General features: G+C 46.3%; 1 long non-coding RNA gene across 1 annotated transcript in view; it reads right to left on the bottom strand.

The window, feature by feature from the left end:
- Nucleotides 1-6,408: 6,408 nt before the first annotated feature.
- LOC309380767 overlaps nucleotides 6,409-25,942 on the bottom strand; it is a 40,649-nt gene continuing 21,115 nt past the window's right edge. The window contains exons 3-4 of the long non-coding RNA XR_014173124.1: nucleotides 12,235-12,382; nucleotides 6,409-7,032 (exon numbers count right to left, since the gene is read on the bottom strand). This is a non-coding gene — a long non-coding RNA (uncharacterized lncRNA). The remainder of the gene's footprint in view (nucleotides 7,033-12,234; nucleotides 12,383-25,942) is intronic.

The raw sequence follows: 25,942 nt of genomic DNA, 5'->3' as shown, positions 1-25,942 counted from the left end.
AGATTCTTGTGTCCAGGCACTTACCCAGGTTTTGTGTTTCCTTTGAAAAGGAGGCACAGCAGAGACTATGGTGTCTTTAGGATATATGGTTTATTTGCACAAATATACTACCTGAGCCTACGATAGAGAGACTTCCAGCATTACACGCCAATAGAGTTTCATTTCTCCCTCTGCTTCAAAAATGGTTAGCCCCATTATGCCCTGATCCACCCCCTCTTCAGCTTTCCTCCACTTCCCATCTGCAACTATTCCTCCTGCAACTTACATCACCCCCAGCTGCAATCCTGAATGTTCCTCCTTCTCAAAAACTCTGGCATTACCTTCTACAAACTACCCAGAGCCCAGGGTAGGTGGGGCTCCACCCATTTGCTGGCTAGCACAGAGTCTCTGCTTGGTTAATTGCCCATCTCACTGCCCCCTTTGTTTGAATCATAGAATTGTAGAGTTGGTAGGGACACAAGGGTCATCTAGTCCACCCCCCAAAATGCAGGAATCTTAGCTAAAGCATCCATGACAGATGACATGGATCATTAACAACTCTGCCATTATCAGCCTGGCCTGGACACGGGAAGCTGCTATTAAGGGCCTGCCTTCCAGTTTAACTCTCCAAGCATTGATCAGATGTTAGCACTTACTAAATCCGGGCACCCCCAGACTCTGGCACCCCAAAATCCATAACAATACTATTAGATAGCATTTGCCTTCTATGATGATGATAATGAACACTGAGTTAACACACATCCATGCCATATGTTTAAAGCAGCATTATGCCACATGAACAGCCATGGCTTCCCCCAAAGAATCCTGGGAACTGTAGTTTGTTAAGGGTGCTTAGAGTTGTTAGGAGACCTCTTCTCCCCTCACAGAGCTACAGTTCTCCTAAAGGTTTATAAATCAGTCTCTCTTTTCCCAGGAAACTATAGAGATTAATTGCAATTCCCTTCACAAAGCTACAAACTACAGTTCCCAGAATTCTTTGTAGGAGTCCATGACCGTTAAAGGGGCATAATAGTGCTTTAAGCACATGGCACAGGTGTAGTTCGAGTTCAAATCCAGTAATTCTTGAGATGGACCTTTATGTGTATCTGTGAGCCTATCACAAAATCATGCCTTGGGCATATTATTTCCAATGGCCAGAAGATAGTTCAATCAGATTTTATCTTGCAACACAAAATTCATCCATCTTTTTTTGCTGATTCTCATATATTTTCAAAGGCAGATCCAATGAGAGTTGCTCTTTACAGGCTCCTCTGCTTATGCTCTTAACAGTAGATTGGAAAAGAGACATTAGCTTACCTGCATGCAATGAAATGCTTCACCTGCTGATTTCTATCTGGGTGATGAATATAAAATCTCCAATTGATGCATAAAAACAGAGGGCATCATAGAAATCCTAGATCCCTTATTACATAGCCATGATCTGCTGAGTGATTTTGGACAAGGTATCCATTCCTTTCCCACTTAGACATACAGCTTAAAGCCAGTCTGTCTACTTGTGCCTTAAATGAAGAGAGAGAGGGAAAGAAAGAGGGGCGGGGGAGGAGATTGTCTGCAAGGTGCAATCCAGTTTGGGACCCTAGTGGGAAGAGATGGGTCTTCAATCCTTTGTCCACCACTATGGTCTTGATCTGGATCAGGGGCTCTGCACCTGCACCGAAGGAGGAAATCTTCCACTGAAATGAATGGGAGTTTTTCACCAGTGCAAATTGCAGGGGCAGCAGTCCAATTTGGATAAAGACCACAAAAAGGGTTAAGAGTCCTGATTCAGATTGGGATCTGGATAGCCCAATGACTGCCCCCACCTCCCCCTCCACTGCACTGGCAATATGTGCTTTTACAAGTTGGCTTTAAAAGAAAAAGAAAACAAAAACCCTGCAGTTAAGGGCACAGATAACATAGCTAGCATAACATGCTGTCTGGCTCTTATTAAATGTGGGGTTGCCTGACAGCCTAGTTTCATTGACAAAGCAATGAAGTAAAGAGGAGTCTTCCTTTTGAATAAGGATACTTTCATGCATAAAAGTAAATGGGTTGAATTTATTGGCAGGAGGACAAACCGGCTGTTTATTGCTGGAATAACACTGGGTAGAACCTGAAAGAAAAGTCTGAAGATGGAGCCTTGCGATTGCTGTACCATTGTGCAGCCACATCTGCCCTCTTTCTTTCATATATGTTCTTAGTAAGATCCACATAGGCAAAGGTAAAGGGACCCCTGACCGTTAGGTCTAGTTGCAGACGACTCTGGGGTTGCGGTGCTCATCTCACTTTACTGGCCAGGGGAGCCGGTGTACAGCTTCCGGGTCATGTGGCCAGCATGACTAAGCCATTTCTGGCGAACCAGAGCAGCGCACGGAAATGCCGTTTACCTTCCTGCAAGAGTGGTACCTATTTATCTACTTGCACTTTGGCGTGCTTTCAGACTGCTAGGTTGGCAGGAGCAGGGACTGAGCAACAGGAGCTCACCCTGTCGTGGAGATTCGAACCGCCGACCTTCTGATCGGCAAGCCCTAGGCTCTGTGGTTTAACCCACAGCGCCACCCGCATCCATACTGTGGATCAAAAATCCTGGAATATTCGCGAGAAATCCTCAGGATGTGAATTGTTGCACACACGCTTCTTAGTTTATTTTACATGCCATAGAATGCAGCATTATTTTACATGCTGTACAAGCCGTGCTGCAGAAAGCAAGATGGGGATTACAGTGTACACCTTTTGTGTCATTAACAACTGAATTCCTAGAAGTGAGTCTTTTGACTACAAAATCCCTTTTCCAACTTGAAAAGAATCTATTACAGCCTCTTCTCCTTCTTAATCCAAATGTCTTAACAATTCCCCCCCCCCCATCCCTTCTCCAGTGGTGTCTGATACTATGCCAGCTATATTGGTTGTGGGTCTGTTTCCAAGCCCACTTTGAAGTGCCGGTGTTGACATTTAAAGCAGGGGTGAGGGATCTTTTTCAAGTCAAAGGGCTACATTCTTTAGAGGGCAGCCTTCTGGTGGGTGCCAGAGGCAAAAGTGGGTGGGGCCAGAAGAAGAAAAATAGGTGGAGTAAGGGCTGTGACTCTTACCTTTGTACAATATGCCATTTCAGCCATGCAAAAGTGAAATGTTTCTACATTGACACCTCTGTAACCACCATCCAGGCAAGCAAGCAAACGGCTTTCTCTACACATTTCAGTCATGCAGAAGCACCTGAGAAGGATGCACATCCTGGCCATTGAGGGGAGTGGCCTGGCTCAAATAGAGTCCCGATGACGAGATGTAGATGCCCAGAGGGTTCTCTTCCTAGACCAGTGTGGCGATGCATAAGAAGGTGGGGGCTGGTAAGCCACATCAAGCAGCTTGGTGGGCCTGATTTGCACTGTAGACTTCAGTTTCATCTTCCTTGGTGTGTATTTTAAGTTAAAGAAATAAAAGGGGGGAGAGGGGTGGACATTGTGGGAGTTCTCGGCAGGCCAACAAAAGCTGTGACCTGACAAGGATCCCCACACACCAGCTATATATGACAGCTCCCCACACACCAGCTATATATGACAGCTCCCCCCCACCAGCTATATATGACAGCTCCCCACACACCAGCTATATATGACAGCTCCCCACACACCAGCTATATATGACAGCTCCCCACACACCAGCTATATATGACAGCTCCCCACACACCAGCTATATATGACAGCTCATTGCGGCCTTGATAAACTGGATTTTGGTGGTCCTATAGGGTCACTTGTCAACCCCCTGAAAGGTTATGCTTCCTGGTAGGTGGGCTGTATTCAGCTTGTACCGACCCTGGTATATAGGGTGTCCTTGAGATCTCCCTTTGCCTAAAGAGCAGAAGCCATGCTGCAGAAGGCCCTGTTTGTCTCTGCCACAAAGCAGGTAATATGAGGTAGGTAGTGGGACTTCTTTCCGTTGTGACACTTGATGCCACAAAATAAAATCTGGGTTTCTTCCATTCGCTCCCTTTGTTTGAGGCATCTGCATGATGACATGAACAGTTTCCTCCCATGTCTTCCCTGTTCAGCTTCCATTTTTTTTCAGAGCTCAGAAATTTTGATTTACTTCACACGACGCAACAGCTGCACCATTTCCCCAGGTGCATCTGACAGATCATGCAGCTATTCTGGCCTATACAGACTGCTAACGGTTTATATATAGTGCTCCAGCCATTTCCTTCTCTATGCTCCTTCTCTCCTCTCTAGGAATCAACATCATCCTTTCAAAAATTGCTTTTTTATTCCATTTCTTTTCTTCCTCTCCTTCAGTTGCTGCAGGGAGTGGGGTATCGTGATTGGAAGTGCGGTAGCCTTTCTCAAGATGCACCATGGTCCCCATGAAAATTGTGCTACACAATATTTGGTACTAGGGAAAGGGAGGCTGATTACTTAGCTACAGAATATTATTTGGATTCCAGAAGCCTAGAAGCAGATGTGCTAATCCACTTTCAGTTTAAAGCAGAACAGCAATGATTAGGTGCTGCTAAATCGTCTATGTCTAGAAGCCAGTGGCTATGTAGTGAATATGAACTTGAAAGGTTGCCTAAATGGGGGAAAGGGCTCTCCTCCACTGACTTTTCCTATGTGTCTGCCGCGCTCCTGTGTAGCCTTTCAGCATTAAACAAATATCAGTGGAAGCTGCAATAGACGCATGCCCTGCCTGTGGGAATCACTTTTTATCTCCTGCTGAAGTAGAAATTAAGTTCAGGGTGGCATGCCATACTACTGTATATAATCAATGCTAGAGTTTCCTTATCTATAATTGCAGTGCGATAATAGCAATAATAATAAAACCCTCAATTTTATTTTGCATAGAATCTTTTATACCAGCTAAATCCCCAATTGCCTTTACAAAAAAATAAAATAAAAATAAAAACCCCACGTTGCACTCACATATTGGGAGACGCTGAGTAGGTCAAGATGCTACTTTTTATTGGATTAGCTTCCTGGCAGAAATGTGAAAGCAAGCTAATTGGATCACTATCTAAGCATCTCAAACTAACATCCTTTCTATGTCTTTGGCTTTGATGTGCTAATGAATTAGCCCTCTAGCACAGTCTAACCCACCTCCCCCTCTTCAGGGTTTTGAATATTAGCATGCAGAGGAATAATAACGACAACAATAATAATAGTAAGCAGACTCTTGAAATTTCCTCCAAGTTTAGTCAATAATAGCTCAATGTATTCTAAGCATTATTAGGTGGGTGCACGCTATTTGAAATGTGGCTTTCATTCCTGCCATACAGATACCTGGCCACCACTAGCCATTTCTTTGTTTGTAGACCACCCCATGACAAAAAGCTCACAGCACTGAAAGAACATACAACAATGCAGTAGGATACAGTGCAGCATCAAAGCAATGCAAGTTTATAAAGGAATCCAAGAAAACAAAATCAGCAAAGGTACAGCATGATTTAAGCAACCTGGGAAAGTTGGCATCCAGTGGGCTAAGGGTCATGATTTTGAGTTAATGCTCAGCCTTGGTCAGTGCTAGGGTACAAGAAGGAAAGCTCGTGGTCCTGTTGACCAACAGCACTGTGATTTGCGTCGTCATTACCTTGCCCACACCATACTGTCTCTCTCCCACAAAGCAATTCTCTCCACCATTTTTCTCTCAGTGGGGGATTGCTTCCAGTCATTGGGAGGAAGAAAATTTCAAAGAAAAATGTAGGATGGTTCAGCTTCCCCCTTTAATATTTGGGGAAGAAGCTGACAGGGCTGATGGGAAATTTGGTCCTCTGTGCCTGGGCACCCTCTGTGGGTGAGGATCAGAGACACCTATTCTGCACCAACTTTCAGATTCCTGAAGCTGTAACATTGCACGAGCTAGTTTTTCATTTTGCACAGCAAAAACATAAGCAAAGTTTCTTAGACTTATATAATTGTGCACAATTTCATTGGTTGCATTTCAATTAACTGCAGAAAATTAAAGACAAACTATATATTTTTATTGTAATTATTTACTTTAAATATAGACAATAGTAGTACACAACACTGGATTGACATGATAATCATAAAACATTTTCCATTTAAAGAATTTTAAATTGATAAGTAAATAGCAGCCATGGAAGGCTGTTTTGTGTTCGTGGATTAACTCTTTGCCCCACACAATAGTCCTGATTTAGAGCAGGATTGTGGAAAACCTGCTATTTGCATTGAAAGACAATCTCCCATTCACATCAAGGGGAACTTCATTTAGAGTACAAATAATATAACTCATTCCCCAGATCTAGGACTGATGGATGGAGCAAACAGCTAAAAACCTCCTTAAATCTATCCTACTATGGTCCAGACTAGGGCCTTACATAATGGTTTAAGAAAACCATTCATACAATTGCTTATTGCATGAATAATGTCATGCCAACCCATGGTATCGGTTTTTATCATTTAGTTGGGTCTCTAAATGTTCCCCACCATCAGAATTTAACAAAACTAGGAAAGGCATCGGACATGCATGATCACATCTTGCATCTGTTTAAGGTATTTTTTTGAAGCCACCTACAGGGTTCTGAATTACATTTGGACCCTGACACTGGGTAAGCAGATTTAACCCTTTCACCCCTGCTCTTTTCCCAATGCAAATGCCTCCTCCAATATGCTACCTGACCCGTGAAAGCCTCCGGGTCTTTTAAAGAAGTATTTTTGTCTCCTGCCTTCAACTTTGAGCCTTCTAAATTCCTGAACCACGTGAATGCAAAAAAAGAAAGCACACTGTAAAGCTACAGCTTTGCTTCCTTCCCTTATTGTGGCCTGCAGTTCATGGATTCTTTCCACCTTGGCTAGATGCTGCTTTGTCTGTGTAAAGTTGTTTTAAGCTCTTAAGAACCAATTCTTTAATCTTTATGTGGGTTTTTCCCCATCTCTGTCAACATTACCAGTAAACTGATTCCCGATTCACATCAGTGTTTATCGTATGACATTGTAACGAGGGACAAAAGGCAACAGTTGAACAGCTCAGTGGTGAGATTCTCACTGAAGTATAAGCCATTCCCTTTTGATTCAAATGGTCTAGTGAATTCTTTAATCTTTGATATAAATCCTGGAGGGATGAGATTTCAAAGCAGAAAATGCACCTGCTTGCATTCATCACAAAAACACAAAAGGGGAAATATCCTATTCATTTACAAATGGAGGTGTAAAACATTTCTTGATTTACTTGCTTGATGGATTCTAAACGTACGTAAGTTTGCTGAAAACCTTTTACACACGCACACACACACAAATAACCTTTAAAATGTGATACATTAGGTCAGAGCTGGCCAATACATCTTTCTGCCTGAGGATAAGGGCAACACAGTCTTCCCATATCTGACACAAGCAAGGTGTGACATCAGTTGATGGGTGGGTGTGGCTTGAGCCAAATTGGTCCCCCTTCCGGGCCAAGATTGGCCCACGAATGAGTGCAGGAACTGTGTGTGTGCATGCATACTGAAGTCTAGAAAGTACTGATTCAACTTGACAGTGGGAAAATGTAGTGACATCAGGAGCCCTTTAGTGCCACTGAGGCACTGATTTTCTGCAGTAGACTGGAAGTGGGCTAGCCACTGTGGTTTCACTTGGCACTGTAGGGAGCCTATTTCAATCCCAAAATGCCCATTGCCGCAGCCAAGGCAATAGTGGGCGGTACTTTACTGTGCCAGCCATAGCAGTCCCCAAGAAAATAGTATGAATAGTTCCTCACAGATTGTTTTAAAAATCATCTTTCATTAATACACACATTTTAGAGGGAGGTACATTTTGTATGAATGCACTTGCACTGTAGCATGTGCGCGCACACATACACACACACACACACAAACACTGCATGAGACTGTGGGGAATGTCAAGACCAAGGCAACCACAGCAGCTGAAACAGAATGGAAGTTCGAAGCCATGTTGACATATGATGAAGTGTAAGCAGTCAACGCAGATTAAAATACCACTATTCAGTGAAGGGGGGGTGAGCAAAGCTGAATCTCTTCCACAATTCCCTGAACGGTTGACTTATGGAATTTTTAAAACGTTGAAAGAACTCCATTAGTGCAGGGAAGTAATGGTGGCAGTGCAACCAGGAAAGGCAGGGCAAGAAATGCAGGAAAGGGGAGCCTTCCTCAGCCACATGAGCATCTGTCTATACTGCTTTGCCAGTTCTTCTGTGAAAAGCTAGCACCAGAAATTGTGTTGGAAGTAAGAGAAATTGCTACCACTGATAGAAAAGTCAGGACAGACAATAACCCTGCTGGATCAGGCCAGCGGTCCATCTGGACCAGCATCCTGTTCTCACAGTGGCCAACCAGATGCCTATGGGAAGACCACAATCAGGACCAGAGATCAACAGCACTTTTTTCAATGTATCTGCGAGGGGAATAGGAGTATCCTAACAGCACTCAGCACCCTTATCAAACTACAGTTCCCATAATTCTTTGTGGGAAGCCAGGACTGTTAAAATTGCCATCACGGTGCTTTAAATGTGCGGTGCGGATGCAGCCCCAAATATTATTTCCTAAGGATTCTTCGGCAGAGGCAGTATTGTATCTGAAAACTGGGCTATGATTCAATCCCTCTGATCAGCGAGGGGGGAAAAAACAGGTTTTAAATGGCTGGGGCGAGTGCTATTCTGCTCTGAAGTGAGTGGATGTTTTATGTACAAAATAAATCAGCTGCTTTACTCTTTCACTCATGAAAGAGTCTATCTGTCACATTGAAGTAAAGCTGCTTCCCTTGATCCAAAGTTTGAGAAGACTTTTAAAATCTTGAGAGAGAGAGAGAGAGAGAGAGAGAGAGAGAGAGAGAGAGAGAGAGAGAGAGAGGCCAAGCCGCATGCATTTAAAGAAAAGCTGTAGAATAAATTGGAAGCGCAATGTTTGCTAAAAGTGCAGAGCAAAGTAGCAAGAGAATGGAGGCAATTAGGAGCAGAAAAGCCAAGGCAGGTGGTATAACCTGCTCCTTGCACAGTATTTGAATACTTTGCCTATAAATTTGGAGCTCAAACCTGGAAGAACAAAAGGGGAAGCAACAGTCTTCAGAAACACCATGGATGCAAAGCTTATAAAGAGAGGCTCCGTGGCTCAGCAAATCCTCAAGCTGGGAGGCCTATCACCACACTAGAGCCAGGTGGGATGAGAAGGGAAGAGAAGCACTTTCATCTCTTCCAGCATCCCCTTCCCATTCATTCCTCCAGAGTCTGTCATCCCAAGGTAGCAAGGGAGTTCTTGTTGTTGTTGTTGTTTATTGAATTTATATACCACCCTCTATCTGGAGGTCTCAGGGAGGTTCACACAAAAAGATCACGGTATATAAAATAAAAATAAAAGCAATAACCCAATAATACCCCCCCCCCGAAAGAGCCATATTTTATCAAGTCAACCAAAGGCCTGTTTAAAAAGGAACGCTTTTGCCTGGCACCTAAAGGTATATAATGAAGGCGCCAGGCGAACTTCCCTGGGGAGAGCATTCCATAGATGGGGAGCCACTGCAGAGAAGGCCCGTTCTCGTGTTGCCACCCTCCTGACTTCTCAGGGAGGAGGCACATGAAGAAGGGCCTCAGAAGATGATCTCAGGTAGGTTCATATGGAAAGAGGCGGTCCTTGAGGTACTGCGGTCCTGAGCCATTTAAGGCTTTGTAGGTCAAAACCAGCACTTTGAATTGGGCCTGGAAACTAATCAGTAGCCAGTGCAGTTGGACCAGGATCGGTGTAATATGCTCAGACCGTCTTGCTCCGGTGAGTCATTACATCTCCATTGGTGAAAAATAATACAAAATGCACCCCCATGAAAAGATTGTTTTAAATGATGAATTTTAAGTTTCAGTCATTTAACTGTGATCAACTTTCTAGCTGCATTATTAGAATGCATCACATCAACATGAGCTGTTTTTTATGGGGGGGGTGTTCCTCTGGACGTAATATACTGCTGTGCCATGCTTCTCTTTGAAAACAGTTTGCCAGAGAGGGTTTTCTTGTTTCTCATTCCATAGCTTGTGCCTGAGTGGATTTCAAAGCCTTTCATGTCATGGGGGAAGGAGAGTCTCTCTGGTCAGAAACACTTGCCACAAGTGCAAACCTTGATCATCCTTGTAAATATCACTGGGGTTTTTCTCGGTTGCCTTGAAAGATTTGTATTAAATCCTGAGCTGATGCCGGTCACATCCTGTGCAAGCTGCTATAGGCAGAATTCAAGAGGATAAGTGAGGTGAGAATTCCTTCCCTTCCTTTGATGATGGGGGAAACATGAGGCCTATTTCTAAATCAGCGACGGTGGGACTCAATATTACGTTAATTAAACACAGAGCGATTTTCTCGAAGATTATAAACGAAATGCTTCAGAAGGGGAAATGGGAATTCACAGAGTTCTAGAAAACTGAGCTCCGAGCGCCTTCTCTCTCTCTCTCCCTTCCTTAAATCCTCAGATTCCATAAAATTATGCAAGCATGGAAGGGAGCCCCTGACATTATACAATGCTACTTTTTATTCTGAAGTCACTCCAGCTGTGAATAAAGAAGGAAGCCCCGGAGAGGTTTTTCTTTCTCATTTTTAACCTTGGCCTCCTGTTGTGCTGCCTTGAACTTTCCACAGAGTCCCCTGTTTTGTTGGATTTATTTTGTTAGATGGAATTATTTTGCTTATGTTGAAACTCCCAGTCCTTGCGGTAAGGCTTTTTGCCTATCCCCTGGCTACTGACCAGTTCTGGCATCCTCTTTCTTGCTTACATTATACATTTTCGAAGTGTTCCCCCACGGTGTACACTTGCACAAAATTACATTTGAATGAATTACCAGTGCAGTTTAATCCCATAAGAATCCTGTATGCTTGGATGGTTCCCCTAATTTTGTTGTTGGTTCCTGCTTACAGAATTGCCTGGGGAAACATCACATCCCTTTTACACTGTCTCTTCCATATGTATATACCCCCTTTGTTGTTGTTGTTGGCATCTGTCTGTATTGAGAGACAATGGGGTGTCTCATGCCTCCGGGGTGAAGTCAAGCTGCTGGAGAATCACAGCACCTGCTGTGGCTGAAGAGACTAGTAGCTCATAACTGCTTCCTCCTGCATGGTTTTTGCTATGTTAGCAGCCTAAGAATTACAATTTTTCCAACCTAAGGCTGCAATCATATACACACTTAGAAAGGTAAAGGACCCCTGATAGTTAAGTCGAGTCGCTTTACTGGCCGAGGGAGCATATGCTTGTCCGCAGACAGTTTTTCCAGTTCATGTGGCCAGCATGACTAAGCCGCTTCTGGCGAAACCAGAGCAGCGCACGTAAACACCGTTTACTTTCCTGCCGGAGCAGTACCTATTTATCTACTTGCACTTTGACGTGCTTTCGAACTGCTAGGTTGGCTGGAGCAGGGACCGAGCAACGGGAGCTCACCCCATCACGGGGATTCGAATCACCGACCTTCCAATCGGCAAGCCCTAGGCAAGCCTGCGTCCCTTCACATACACACTTACCTGGGAATTAATCTCAGTGGGCCTTAATTCTGTGGGCCTTAATTCTGCTTTGGAATACACAGCTAATTTGGTTGCGGACTAAGCAAGGAACTGTCTTCCTAACACATTAGGAAACCTACAGATTTAACTTCCACCTTCCCTGGCAACAGCTACTGAGCAGGCAAGCCCAACCTTTCAATTTCAGAACACGGGAGAACATACTAAGGGTAATTCAATGTAATTACTGAAGTGGATAGAAAAAGACAGCCAAGCTTGGAAACGATAACTAAACAGCTCTCTTGTGTTTTGTTTGTTTTTGAGAATCCATGCAAGCGATTGATTTTCAAGTACTGGGTGCACATTTTGAGTATTCAGTCATTAACTTTCCAAAGTGTTGCAAATCAGAACGATCAATAACTTCTGGGAGCACTACTGGAAAATTTGATGAGGCAGGATAAGACTTTGTGGAGCACAGACTAAGCTCTGTGACAGATTTTATTGTAACTGTTAATATGAAACTGGACATAGAGGAAATAAGGCATTTTGTTAAATCTGAATGGTTTAATACTACTGGTTTAGAGAGTAGTATGGTTGCATCTGAATGAAAATACACTTACATTGCAATATATGAACATCTCACAGATTTACTAATTTAGGAGATTGGTTCATTTAAGAGATTAGGCAGCAACTCAAGGGTTTTTATTGAAATACAAAAACTGGTTTTTTATGGTGTTTGTTTTAACAGTCTTTTCTAGAGATGCATAATTTAAATTGGATATAAAAATCGTTTCTGTAAATACTGCAATTTTGTATCAAGTCATTATTATACTCACCATCTCAAGAGCCAGGTCTCTTATACTGCAGTAGCTTCCAGTCTATTCATCTGTTTTCTTTAGATCCAGATCTGATCCGACTTCTCCAGAAATTCTACAAGCATCTCAGAAATGGAATCAGCTGCCATCAGCTGCTGCCACAACTTTGCTAATAGGAAGCAGGTGAAGCAGATAAATGATAAAAGTCATACTCATGCCATTACTCAATTCAGAGCTGATTTCATAAACGTATGTACATGAGTTGGTTGACTCTCCGCTGAAGGTGTGATCCGCCTTCCATGGGAAAAAGCATTCTGCCTGAGCATTCTGCACCTGATGCAAAACATATTGTCAGCCATGCTTGGTCTGTGATGGCTGTTTCTCACAATCAGGTTGCTACACAATATGGCAGACATCAACTGATTTCTGAGCCCACTTAGCTGACCGTTTCACCCCAGTTTTGTTTCATCTGCATTTCCTTCCACTTTGTTTTAAGGGACAATCTAAAGTGCTGATTCTTACCTACAAAAACCTGCATTGTTTGGAAACAGGATATGTTCTTGCCCACTCAGCATCGGAGACCTTTTGGTATGCCCTACCCATAGGCGCCGACTCCATGGGGCTTGAGGGGGCCCGAGCCCCCTCAAAAATTTGTTTGGGGGGCTCCGCCCCCCCAATAATCTCCGGCGCCCCTCCAGCAGAGCGCCATCGCCGCCCCTCCCCCAGCCCAAAATGCACAGGGAGGGGCGGGCTGCATGCCTCCTGCCCTCCCTCCCGAGCAAAAGCTCCACCCAATTTCCTTTGGAGCTGATTAATAGGCGCAGCACGCTCTCCCCTATTCGCTCACGAGGAGGCGGCGCCACTTTATTTGCATATTCATGAGCTTATTTATTATTCATGAGCTTTCCCGGGCCCCCCCAATATTTTTTATAAGTCCGCGTCCCTGGCCCTACCACTTTCACAGCAATTGGTTGGGATGTGCTATAGGGCCATTTCTGTTTAGGTTATGGAGATTCTGCCCTAGATAAGTTGGTCTGGCGTCCTTTCTTTTCCATGTCAGAACTTTTTATTTCACCAAGCTTTTAGTGTCCTCATTTTTAGGCTAACTTCCACATGTTATTCTCAGGAGGGTAGGAATTAGGTTTATTGATTGGGGGTTTTTTGTGTTGTTCTACTGGGAAAGATAGCATTAAGCAAGCTTTTTTCCTGTTTCCCACCAAAGCTACATGATACTCATTGTGTGGATGGAACATAGTGGAATGAACATATGGGAAAAGTGCAATATTCCTGATAGTGTGTGTCAGGGTTTCTGGGAGAGAGGAGGAGATGACAGAGGAGACGGAGAGCGAGTGGGAGGAGGGGCAGAAGGATGAGGAAGAAGATGACGGAATTCTGAGGGAATCCACGAGTCTGAGCAGCGAGTCAGAGGATTCTCAAAAGGGGGTTACCTTAATCAAGCAAAGGGGAGGAGAAGGGAGAAGCGGAGAGGAGCCCAGTGGAAGACAGAGGAAGCAAGAGACGTCTCAGCCGGAACGGAGTAAAGGGGGTGGAGTCGTCAGCCTCTCGGAGGGAGCAGGATTAGGAGAGAACAGAGAGAGGGGGTTGGAGCAGGGTGTTCAGCCGGAAAGGGTGGAGAGCAGAACAGGGGGTGGTGTAGCGGTCGAAAGAAAGGTCAGCAGCAACGTACGCGCGCCAAGTTCAAACGTAGAGGCGCGCGGAAGTGGAGAGAGCTCAGGGGAGGAGCCCGGCCCTAAAGCCAGAAAGAGGGGGGAAGAGGCGGCAGAGGATTCAGCCTCAGGCGAGTCACGGAGAGAGGGAACCCAGGGGGGCAGGAAGACCCTGCGGAAAAGAAAGGAGAGGAAGAGGTGGTCTAGAGCCAGGCTATTAAGTTGGTGCGGAAGAGGGGAGGAGTCAGAGGGGACTTCAGCGGTCTAACGTGGCAGACGTACGGCCACAATGCTGAACTGTATGAGAAGCAGAAATCTTCAATAAACTTTTCCTGTAAATAAGCTGCAACGGAGTGAGGTCTCTTGTGAGCTGGGACCCGTCCTGGGTGGCCGTGACAGTAAGTCCCCTCTCTCAAAGCAAAAATTTTTTTTTGCGAAGCTCACGAACGGGAGCAGCCATGAGCGCTGAGGAGCAGCTGGTTGCATTGCGGAATCAGGTTACCGCTCTCACATCGGCAGTCATTGCTTCGCAGAAGAAGAATGACGACTTGGAGAAGACGTGCCAGGATTTGCAGGCAAGGTGGGAGCGCGCGGACAAGGCGGGGGCCCCAGGATCCAGAGCGGAGGGCATTGCGCTTGGACGGAGGGGGGGTGCCCTAGTTCCGCATTTTAATGGCAACTTGCAAGACTATCCCAATTTCAGAGCGGACGTTGTATATGCACTGCACTTACTCCGTCACGATTTTAAAGATGAGGAGGAGAAAGTGGGGTTCATTGTTTCGCACCTGCATGGGGAGGCCAGGGCTTGGCTACGCAATTTGTGGCGCGAAGATGGACCGGCCCGTCGCGATTCAACTGCGTTCATCAAAGCGATGGATTCTTGTTTTCAATCCTCTGTGGATGTGGACATTGCGCGCCGTCAAATGCACGGGCTGAGGCAGGGGAAAGCGACTGTGCGCCAATACCACTCTAAATTTTTTGCGTTGCTCACCGCCTTAGATTGGCCAAAGGACAGTAAACCGGTCAGAGATCTTTTTTGGGAGGGATTGAGCCCCCCCATCAAGGATGAGATCGCTAGGGGGGACAGACCCCAGACCCTAGAAGACGTGGTGCACCGGGCTTTAGCTATTGGAATTCGACATGAGGGGCGTCCGTGGCACGAGGAGGACGGGCCCCAAGCGCGTGCGCAAGCAAGGACTCTCCCATTTGTGCACAGGGACTTCAGCCGTGCGCACCCCTCGCCAATGGGGAAGGACAGCGAGGAGCCAATGGAGATTGGTGGTGCTAGGGCTCAGAAGCCATCCCAGAGCCCTGTCCCTGGTGCAGCCAAAGCGAAGCCTCCTAGAGGAACCAGGAAGTGTTACATCTGTGACAGTGCGCACCATATGGCGAAAGAGTGCCCCCAGAGGCTCCAGAAGCACACTGCAGCGCTGGCAACTGTAACAGCAGAGGTGCAACCAGGGGAGCAGCTTCAGGGAAACGACAGTGCCTGGCTGGAAGCAGAGCTACTGGGGCTCAGCCAGGCGGATCTGTAGACAAGCCCCCAGCATCACTGCAGAGCGTGGACCCTTTGCCTCCCAAACCGGCAGTTCTGCTCACAGCGACACTTCAGTTGCCTGATGGGAGACTCCTCGAGGTTCCAATAACGATCGATTCGGGAAGCAACGCCGACTTCATGGGACTGCAGTTCGTTAAGCAGCACAACATGGCGCTCCTGCCTGCAACGACGCCTCTGAACGTGGTCACGGTGGACGGCAGGAGGTTGCTGGGGGGGCAAGTGGTGCAGCAAACCCCTCCCATGATGATGCAGATTGGCAACCATCGAGAGCTTATTAGTTTCAATGTCACCCACTTATCGGACACGCCCATCGTGTTAGGCATGAGTTGGCTGGAGAGGCACAGTCCCGCGGTTGCGTGGTACCAGAGGCAGATCAACTTTTGTTCGTCGTATTGTGCTCAGCATTGCTTTCAGACCGATCAGGGAGGAGAAGCTGAGCAGCCGTTGCATCTGGGTATGGTGCAAACAGTGCCTCACAAGTACCAGGAATTCTTGGAGGTTTTCTGTGAGAAGGAAGCTGACAAGTTGCCGCCTCACAGACCTTACGACTGCGCGATTGATTTAGTGCCAGGGGCGCAACTGCCTGCTGCCAAGCTGTACTCCATGTCGGAGGACGAAATGCAAGAGCTTCGGGAGTTCATAGACCATAACCTCAAGCGGGGTTTCATCCAGGAATCTAAAGCAGCGGGAGGCAGCCCTGTTTTCTTTGTGAAGAAGAAAAACACGCCCCAAAAAAGGCTTATAGTGGATTACAGGTTCATCAACAGCTTGACTAAGCCCAAAGCTTTCCCCATGCCCAAGATTGACGACCTTTTAGCGACCGTCAGGAGGGGCAAGATTTTCACCAAGCTGGACCTACGTGGAGCTTACAATCTCATCCGCATCCGGAAAGGAGATGAGTGGAAGACCGCCATGTTCACCCCTCTGGGCACATACGAATACAGAGTCATGCCTTTCGGCCTCCAAAATGGCAGCCACGTTTTTCAAGCATTTATGCACCACGTGCTAGCAGGTCTCCTCTACAAAAAGTGTGTCTGCTTTCTCGACGATATCCTGATTTTCTCGGAATCGCCGGAGGATCACGATAAGGACGTGAGAGAAGTCCTGCAGAGGCTGAAGGAACACAGGCTGTATGCCAAGTTGGAAAAGTGCCAGTTTGATGTCAGAGAGGTTGATTTCCTTGGCTACAAGTTGTCCGACGAGGGACTGGCCATGGACAGGGCTAAGGTTCAAGCGCTGTTGGACTGGAAAAGCCCTCGAAATCGGAAAGAGGTCCAGAGGTTCATCGGCTTTGCCAATTTTTACCGCAAGTTTATTAAAGGTTTTGCGAACGCGACGGCGGCTATCACTGACACCCTCAGTTCCAAGAAGAAGAAGTTCGTCTGGACCGAACAAGCGGAGCGGTCCTTCCGGACGCTTAAGGGTCTTTTCGCCTCCGAAGAGCAGCTGCTCCACGTGAATCCCGGCAAACCCATGCGGGTAGAGACCGATGCGTCAGATAGAGCGGTTGGGGCCGTTCTTTTGCAAGAGGATTCACAAGGCAACTGGCGACCGGGTGCGTTCTACTCCCGGAGGCTCAGCAAGACGGAGCGCAATTATACCATATGGGACAGGGAGTTGTTGGCCATTCATGCAGCTTTCAAAGCGTGGCGACACTTCTTAATAGGAGCCAAGCACACGGTGCAGGTCCGCACGGATCACAAGAACCTAGAGTATTGGCGGACGGCTAAGTTGCAGACCCAGCGACACATGCGCTGGGCGGAGTTCTTTGCGGACTTCGACTTCAAAATAGAATACATCCCAGGAGACTCCAATGTTATTGCAGACGCGCTGTCCCGAAAGCCGCAATACTTGGAGGAAGCAGCTCCAATCGCAGCAAAGCACATTTTCGCACCGCAGGCGTGGACGTGCGCTACCATCGCAGTCGACCTGGACGCGGTGCGACGCGCGTTGCAAAGGGATCAGTTTGCACAGTCCAAGATGGAGGAGCTACGCGGAGGGTCGCGACGCAACGATGAGTTTCAATTGCATGATGGACTTTTGACTCGTAAGGGTGCCCTTTACGTGCCCACCGACGATCTTCGAGCCAAGGTTCTGCAACAGTTGCATGACGCCCCTAGTGCAGGCCATTTCGGCACAGAGAAGACGATGGAGTTGGTGGCTAGAGACTTTTGGTGGCCCCAGATGAGAGGAGAGGTGGCGGACTACGTCGCCAGGTGTGATATCTGCCAGAGGTCCAAACCAGTGCACCAGAAGCAGGCGGGATTGCTAGAACCGCTGGAGACACCGCAGCAACCGTGGGAGAGGGTAGCGTTGGACTTTGTTACAGACCTGCCCAGCTCCAGAGGTAAGACGGCGGTGTTAGTGGTGGTGGACTTGTTCACCAAGATGGCGCACTTCATCCCTTGTGCCAAGGTGGCGACGGCAGAACAGACCGCAAAGCTCTTCATCGATCACGTCTTCAGAGTGCATGGACTTCCGCAGTCCGTCTTGTCCGACAGGGGGCGCCAGTTTGTTTCCACTTTCTGGCGAAAGCTTCTGGGCATCTTGCACGTCAAAATCAACCTGACATCGGCGAGGCATCCACAAACCAACGGTCAAGCGGAGAGGGTCAACGCGATCATGCAGCAGTACCTGCGGTGCTACGCCAACCAGCGACCTGCGGCGTGGGTGGACTATCTACCGATGGCTGAATTCGCCTACAACAACACGAAACACGCATCCACCGGGGTGACGCCTTTCTTCGCGAACAATGGCCGTCATCCCAGAACCTTCCCGAGATTTGCGGCACCAGGAGGGGGGGGGCCTCAAGATGCCGACCAGTTTGCAGCGGAGTTGCAAGAGGTGCACGAGGAGCTGCGGAGACATTTGGAGCTGGCAAAACAGGCGTATAAGGTGCAGGCCGATAGGCACAGGAGGGCGGGAGAGGACATCCAGGTTGGGGACTGGGTGTGGTTAGCAGCCCACGCGATGCCGGCCAGGTCATTGGCCAAGAAGAAGTTAGGACACAGGCAGCTAGGGCCATATCAAGTTGAGGCTAAGATCAATCCGGTGGCTTTTCGTCTAGCCCTTCCGGAAGGTTCCAGGGTGCACCCGGTCTTTCATAGGTCGGTGCTCACTCCCTACAAAACCCCACACAGGTTTCAAGAGTCAGGAGCACCCCCAGAGCCACGTAGGAGGGCGCCTGAGAGGGGGGAATCGCCAAGACCAGAACCTCTTAACGAGGTCACAGAGATACTGGACTCGAGATGGGGGGAGGAGGGAGTTGAATATTTTCTCGCCAGGGAGGGCACACCAGCCGCTGCTAATAGTTGGGTGCCAGGCTACGAGTTAGACGAACCCCTTTTGAAAGACGAGTTCCATGCACTTTTCCCACATAGACCCATGCCAGCTGAGTACTTTGATGACTGGCTTTTCACACCCACATTGTCAGATAGCACGTTCAGGGGTTTCTCTTCCCCCGAGGAAAGAACACCAGAATCAAGCCCGCCCAGGGGATCGTGCTCGGGGGTGGACACGGAAACCCCTTATTGGTGGGAGGAGCAGCCAGAGGAGGAATGGCGTAAGAGGTGGCTGATAGGTCCTTGGCGGGCAGCACCGGAGGAAGTAGCGATGGAAGCAGAGACTGAGAAGCATTTGGGGGAAGAACCCGACTTCGAATACACATACACAGAACTGCCAGCAGAGAACATTAACGTAGACGACCTGTATCCTGAGCCTACCCCCGAAGAGCCGCAGTTTCCACAACCGGTCCCCGGCGAGCGGGAGGGGGGAAGGGGGGGCTTCGAGGGGGGGATGGATGTCAGGGTTTCTGGGAGAGAGGAGGAGATGACAGAGGAGACGGAGAGCGAGTGGGAGGAGGGGCAGAAGGATGAGGAAGAAGATGACGGAATTCTGAGGGAATCCACGAGTCTGAGCAGCGAGTCAGAGGATTCTCAAAAGGGGGTTACCTTAATCAAGCAAAGGGGAGGAGAAGGGAGAAGCGGAGAGGAGCCCAGTGGAAGACAGAGGAAGCAAGAGACGTCTCAGCCGGAACGGAGTAAAGGGGGTGGAGTCGTCAGCCTCTCGGAGGGAGCAGGATTAGGAGAGAACAGAGAGAGGGGGTTGGAGCAGGGTGTTCAGCCGGAAAGGGTGGAGAGCAGAACAGGGGGTGGTGTAGCGGTCGAAAGAAAGGTCAGCAGCAACGTACGCGCGCCAAGTTCAAACGTAGAGGCGCGCGGAAGTGGAGAGAGCTCAGGGGAGGAGCCCGGCCCTAAAGCCAGAAAGAGGGGGGAAGAGGCGGCAGAGGATTCAGCCTCAGGCGAGTCACGGAGAGAGGGAACCCAGGGGGGCAGGAAGACCCTGCGGAAAAGAAAGGAGAGGAAGAGGTGGTCTAGAGCCAGGCTATTAAGTTGGTGCGGAAGAGGGGAGGAGTCAGAGGGGACTTCAGCGGTCTAACGTGGCAGACGTACGGCCACAATGCTGAACTGTATGAGAAGCAGAAATCTTCAATAAACTTTTCCTGTAAATAAGCTGCAACGGAGTGAGGTCTCTTGTGAGCTGGGACCCGTCCTGGGTGGCCGTGACAGTGTGGATACTCAATTCCGCTTGTGGCTGACAGCAGAAGAGCAATGAGTTATAATCATTTGGGAGTTACCTGTCTGGAAGCAGCCTCAGTGTATGGTGACTTTTAAAGACAAGCATCTGACAAAATACTGGCAGGCAGAGCAAAAAGGCAAGTTCTTTCCATTAAGCTTGCACCGTATTTATGAGCAGATAACATTTCACCCCCAAACCAAATTAAATCATTACATTAACAATAAAATGTTCACCTGCAGGCATTCAAAGCCCATTAAGCAAGACTGAATGGGAAACGGGGCTGCCCTTTAGAGCATTTCAAACACTGTTGATACGCCACTCTGCTTGTGTGCAGTATTGATTGCTTGAGTAATGAAGGGTCTTTCCGCCTATGGAAAATTCACTGAGAATCATCCTGGTACTTTGCTCCTAGGGATAATTCTGAGCCATATGCCACTAAAGAACAAAGGAAGTGCATCACATGTGGAACAGGGAGGAGGGAAAATATTAAAAATTAAATTAAGCTTTAAAATAGAAGACTGCTCACATTGCATATGCAAAAGAGATGAGGAGAGGATTTCAAAACACAATGTTATAAAGAACTGGATATCTTTCTTCAGATATTTGTTCCGTAATCAGGACTGCTCTCACACACATGTTTTGCACAGTGTTGGCCATTGTAAGCATCAAAATGCCACATCATTTCTCCTTGTCATTTAATACAGGATTTTTCCTTACTGTACAAAAAAAAGAGATCCCAGTGACATACATCAAAACACGTTGCAAGTGGTTGTTCATAATCGCAGGGGGGCAGGGAATGTAATTTGAATACAGTGGTACCTCGGGTTACATACGCTTCAGGTTACATACGCTTCAGGTTACAGACTCCGCTAACCCAGAAATATTACCTCGGGTTAAGAACTTTGTTTCAGGATGAGAACAGAAATTGTGCTCCGGCGGCGTGACAGCAACAGGAGGCCCCATTAGCTAAAGTGGTGCTTCAGGTTAAGAACAGTTTCAGGTTAAGAACGGACCTCTGGAACGAATTAAGTACTTAACCTGTACTATGAACATGCATTATTTCCACAACCAAAATGCAACCTTGAAAAATGTTTATAATTTGCTCTCAACTGAGTAACATCTACGAAGAAACATAAGAAGACCCCTGCTGGATCAGGCCAAAGGGTCATCTTCTCCAGCATCCTGTTCTCACAGCGGCCAACAAGATGCCTATCTACAAGTAGGACCTGAGTGCAACTGTGTTCTCCCAGCTTGTGTTTCCCAGCAACTGCTATTCAGAAGCATATTCTAGCAACAGAAGTAGAACACAGCCATTGTGATTTGCAGTCACTATCATCTATCAATCTGTGCAACCCTGTCTTAAAGCCATCCAAGTTGATGGCCACCACCACATCTTGCAGGAGCAAAATCCATTATTTATTCCATTGCACTCTGTGCAATGACAGCGCTAGTTGCTGATCCATTTGTGGTATTCACCAGATATGTGCAAACAGGAACATCACCAGTCAAGAATGATCACGCAATCAGTTATTACAGAGGGGGCTCTACACTGTTTTTCACATGATGGCCCCTATTTCTACAACATAGTGGCCTGACCCTTTCAAATTCCCATCATGCAGAACCTTCTTCTCAGCCATCTTCTCATCAATAAGAACAGGAAGCCTATCAAGCAATTACTCTCACGAGAGATATAGGTACGCAAGCCAACCCTGAATCAAACATAGTTCTGGCTAGAAAAAAAGCCCTGGAACCTTAGAATCACCCTCACCTTTATAATTAATCATAATAGTAAAAGAAAACCCTACTACTCTGCAAAATTGAAGTCAATGGAGAATTTCACAGCCCAGTCATAAACTGGAGGAGCAGATGCTAATTATGAAGATAGTCAAAAAGACGTCAAATGGCTTCTGGTCCAGATACAGTATGAAGAAATGAGTGGGTGATAAGGATTTTCAATAAGACAACATCTGATTATTTCACTACCATACGTCATTCAAAATGTAGGGGTTTTTTGTCACAACCTTTGGTATATTGTCTTTCTAATAACCTTATGGTGTTGAACTCTGTAATATATTTTGATTAATATATATTAATAAAAGGATAAATTGGACTATAGGGATTTTTGAATGGCTGTTGTTGTTTTTAATTTGATGTTGTATTTGTATGGCGTTTTTGAATTCAAGGTGGCTCCCAGGAACAACACAGCATTTGAAATATGATCAGGTTAATTTCAAACAATAGCAACAGCAGCAGCAACAAGCCAATCATATACAGAAAACCCTCAATGCCACCCAAAAGCCTGCTTCCATCCAGGCAGTCACTTCTTCTAAGCTTTCAACCATATGGTAGGCTGATCAGTCAGCCTTGCTCAACCTTGGATAGAATACATTTTTTCTTCCCCTACGAATCCCATCACTCTTCTCCATTGACCATGGCTTCCAGGGATTGATGGAGAGCTTCAGGTTCCTCACACCTGAACTTCAGGATAACTGTTTTTTCACTCAAGACTGTAGATGAGGAAATATCAGCTGCAGTGAAGAAAAGTCCTAAACTGATAATGTAATTTCAACTGCATGGTCTGTTGGCACCATCTTCCTGAACCACCTTCTGCTTCAATGAGTGCACTCCTTCTCAGCGACTATTCGTTCAGTAGGCTGCATGACAGGTGTGTAGATTGTGTCTCTTGTCTCTGGTGGGGATGATCATTACTGCAGTGGCCTAAAGGCCCTGACGAAAGAAGCATCTTTTATGTAATGCTGCAAAGCTAGGCACCAATTTTGCCCCAGGCTCATTACTTAACAAATTCAAGGGGCCTGTTGACTGGACGTTCAAACAGTATAGCACGCAATTTTCAGTCGGCTCTACCCAAAGGCAAACACACCAATCCAGGAATATATTTCTCTCTGCTCATCACTACTTGTACGTGTGTGTGTGTGTGTGTGTGTGTGTATGACAAAGATTATTTTCAGTTTGGGAGATTGTGCTGGAAACTACAATGCTGCTGGTTGCAATCTGAGTTCCGACAGCCAATTTTATAAATCACTTTAGCACAGAGAACATTATGACATTAAGCTAGAAATGTCACCAATTAAGCTGAGTATATGGAATGGAACTTTTTACAGTGTGCTGGGAAGGGAAGTGATTCTGCACCACACTAGTGGGCTGAGTATCAAGACATGACTGGTAGAGGCACATGTTGTCCAATTAAATTGAGGCAATTCATTATGCAGTCAATCATGACCCCCACCCATTTCACGCTGGGATTCCTGTTAAAGTACATTGTCTGCTTTTCATCTTACCTTTTCAGTATCTGAAACTACTACTATCTTAAACTATCTTTTTCAGGATCTAAAAACAGGATGTAAAAACTACTGGAAGCATTTCTAAAGAAGACGGGCATATCTATTTAACAGCAAGTACATGTATTCAACTATAATGTGTAGGCCACTTTAACATGAAGTGTAGCAAAAGCCCTCAGCACTCTTTAACATCTGTGCTATTCACACCGAGGACCCATTCACAAGTTCCATTCCATTAGGCTAACTCTCCTGGTAAGCTGAATACATGTATATTGAATAGTTCACTGAATAGAGCCATGCAGTAGGATTTTTCAGTGTCCTCGATGCAGAGTAAGTAACGTTTTCAATGGGTTGAGTCGTAACCAGTGCCTGCTAGTGGAAGAGAGAGAAGTTCTTTCTGATCCATCCTCTTTCCTGCATCCCCCGCCCCTTCTCTCCCCCAAAATACATCTCTGCACAATTTAGGGAAGGAGCAGGAGGCAGTGGTGTAGTGTAGGTTGCCAGTGCCCAGGGCAAGGCGGGGGCAGGTGGAAAGCAATGAAACAGAATACGCATGTTCATTCAACTGCCTAACAGCATCCGTGTCACCCAGGTAATCCCAGTCACAGAGTTAAGATGAGTCGTTCTGTTGTCTGGAAAGGTCACTTCCTGGTTTGCATGGAGAAGACATTTTAAATGGAGTCCAACAACAGGAGCATGCAGCTGTACTGAGGCAGCACTGGGTATTGAACTTTTGTGCCCCTACGAGTTTTGTGCCTGGGGCAACTGTCCCACTACACCACTGGCAGGAGGTGATATAGGAGGCTGCAGAGTAGCAGGGAAATCAGCGAGTGTCATTGGCCTTCCATATTCCACAGAATATGTTGCTATGAATGGAAGGGCACCTTGGATCCAACACAATGGGCCCGGGAAAGAGATGTAAAATTACTAAGACATAGAAGTATGGGATCTTTCACTGTGCTGGTATTATATGACTTCTCTCAGGAATTTTTTATATACTCCAGACCTTGACAGAGGGTATAGCAGCTTCAGGCATCCGAGCCAAAAATAATTTTGGCTTATCCCCACCTGATTTAACTGGATGTAGTTCTCCTGGGGGATAACCAGTACAGTACTGTCTGTTTCTGTTCTTAAAATGTATGTGAACAATAAAAGCAAGATATGGCCTCATAAATAATCCACACACATCTACAAAACATTGTTTTGCTTATGTTCTTGTGAAGGTATCCATATGCCATGTGATATCACTGCAGTAAAATGTGACACATAGAACCTTTCTTAAGTGAAGTTTGCCCATGTTGTAAGAAAATAGGCTTCAGATGGACACTGCTTACAGTAAGCATGGATCTTCAGCTCCTCATTCATAAAGAAAGCACATCATCAAATAGAAAGAGCCTGTACAATGCCATGCATTCATTAAACGTTTGCAAGAGAAACGTATATTGGTTAGCAGAGGTGTTTGAGGAGGGTAAGGCTGGCAGAAGTACAGAACCACAAATGTCTCCCTGCCACATTGCTAAATGCATTGTATAAAACCTTCATTTTAAACATCTGTAGCAGGTCCAGCAATTTTGTCTTGCACATCAAACCTAGTGAGTTAATCACAGCACATTTCTGTACACACACACACACACACACACATATATATATATATATATATATATATATATATATATATATGGGACATGGGTGGCGCTGTGGGTTAAACCACAGTGCCTAGGACTTGCCGATAAGAAGGTCGGCAGTTCAAATCCCTGTGACGGGGTGAGCTCCCATTGCTCGGTCCCTGCTCCTGCCAACCTAGCAGTTCGAAAGCACGTCAAAGTGCAAGTAGATAAATAGGTACCACTCCGGTGGGAAGGTAAACGGTGTTTCCATGCGCTGCTCTGGTTCACCAGAAGCAGCTTAGTCATGCTGGCCACATGACCTGGAAGCTGTACACCGGCTCCCTCGGCCAATAAAGTGAGATGAAGCACCGCAATCCCAGAGTCGGTCACGACTGGACCTAATGGTCAGGGATCCCTTTACATATATATATATGTAATGGTCTGTTTTAGATATCATAGTTAAGAGATTCATGCTCCTTATATGTCTAATAGATTTTTTAAAAAATTTACTTTACTGCTTGTATGTGAGGGAATTCTCTCCAAATATTTTGCTCTCCTACAGTCCCCACCTGAAAATCCTCTTATTCTTTCAGTTATTACAACGCAGCACAAATGAAAGATTCAAACCGTTTTAGAAACAGGTCTGGAAGAATTGGGGATTTGGGAAGGAACAGAAAAGGGGTGTTTTAAGACAGGAAGTATGAACGCCTGGAATTTTGTAAATCTCATAGATAGAGCATTGGGATTGGGCTGGGGCTCTGTTTGCTTAATACAGATCCTTTGGTGCCAAGCTCTAGCATTTCCTTCTGGGCAAATTTTCAGAGATCACATGCCAGTGATGGGCGGGGCCAGAAGCAAAAGTGGGCAGAGCAACAAATGTAAATTTCCCCTTTGTAAAACAGGCTTATTTTACATGCACTCACATAGCTCTCTATCCTCCATCCAGGCAACCTAAGAATATAAGAAGATCCCAATGGCCCATCTTGTCCAGCATCCTGTTCTCACTGTGGCCAACCAGAT

This window comes from Podarcis melisellensis (genome assembly GCF_964234715.1).
Source record: "Podarcis melisellensis genome assembly, chromosome: 11".
Lineage (NCBI taxonomy): Eukaryota > Metazoa > Chordata > Lepidosauria > Squamata > Lacertidae > Podarcis > Podarcis melisellensis.
Note: the sequence above shows the minus strand (reverse complement) of the source record. Positions and strands in the feature narration are given on the sequence as shown.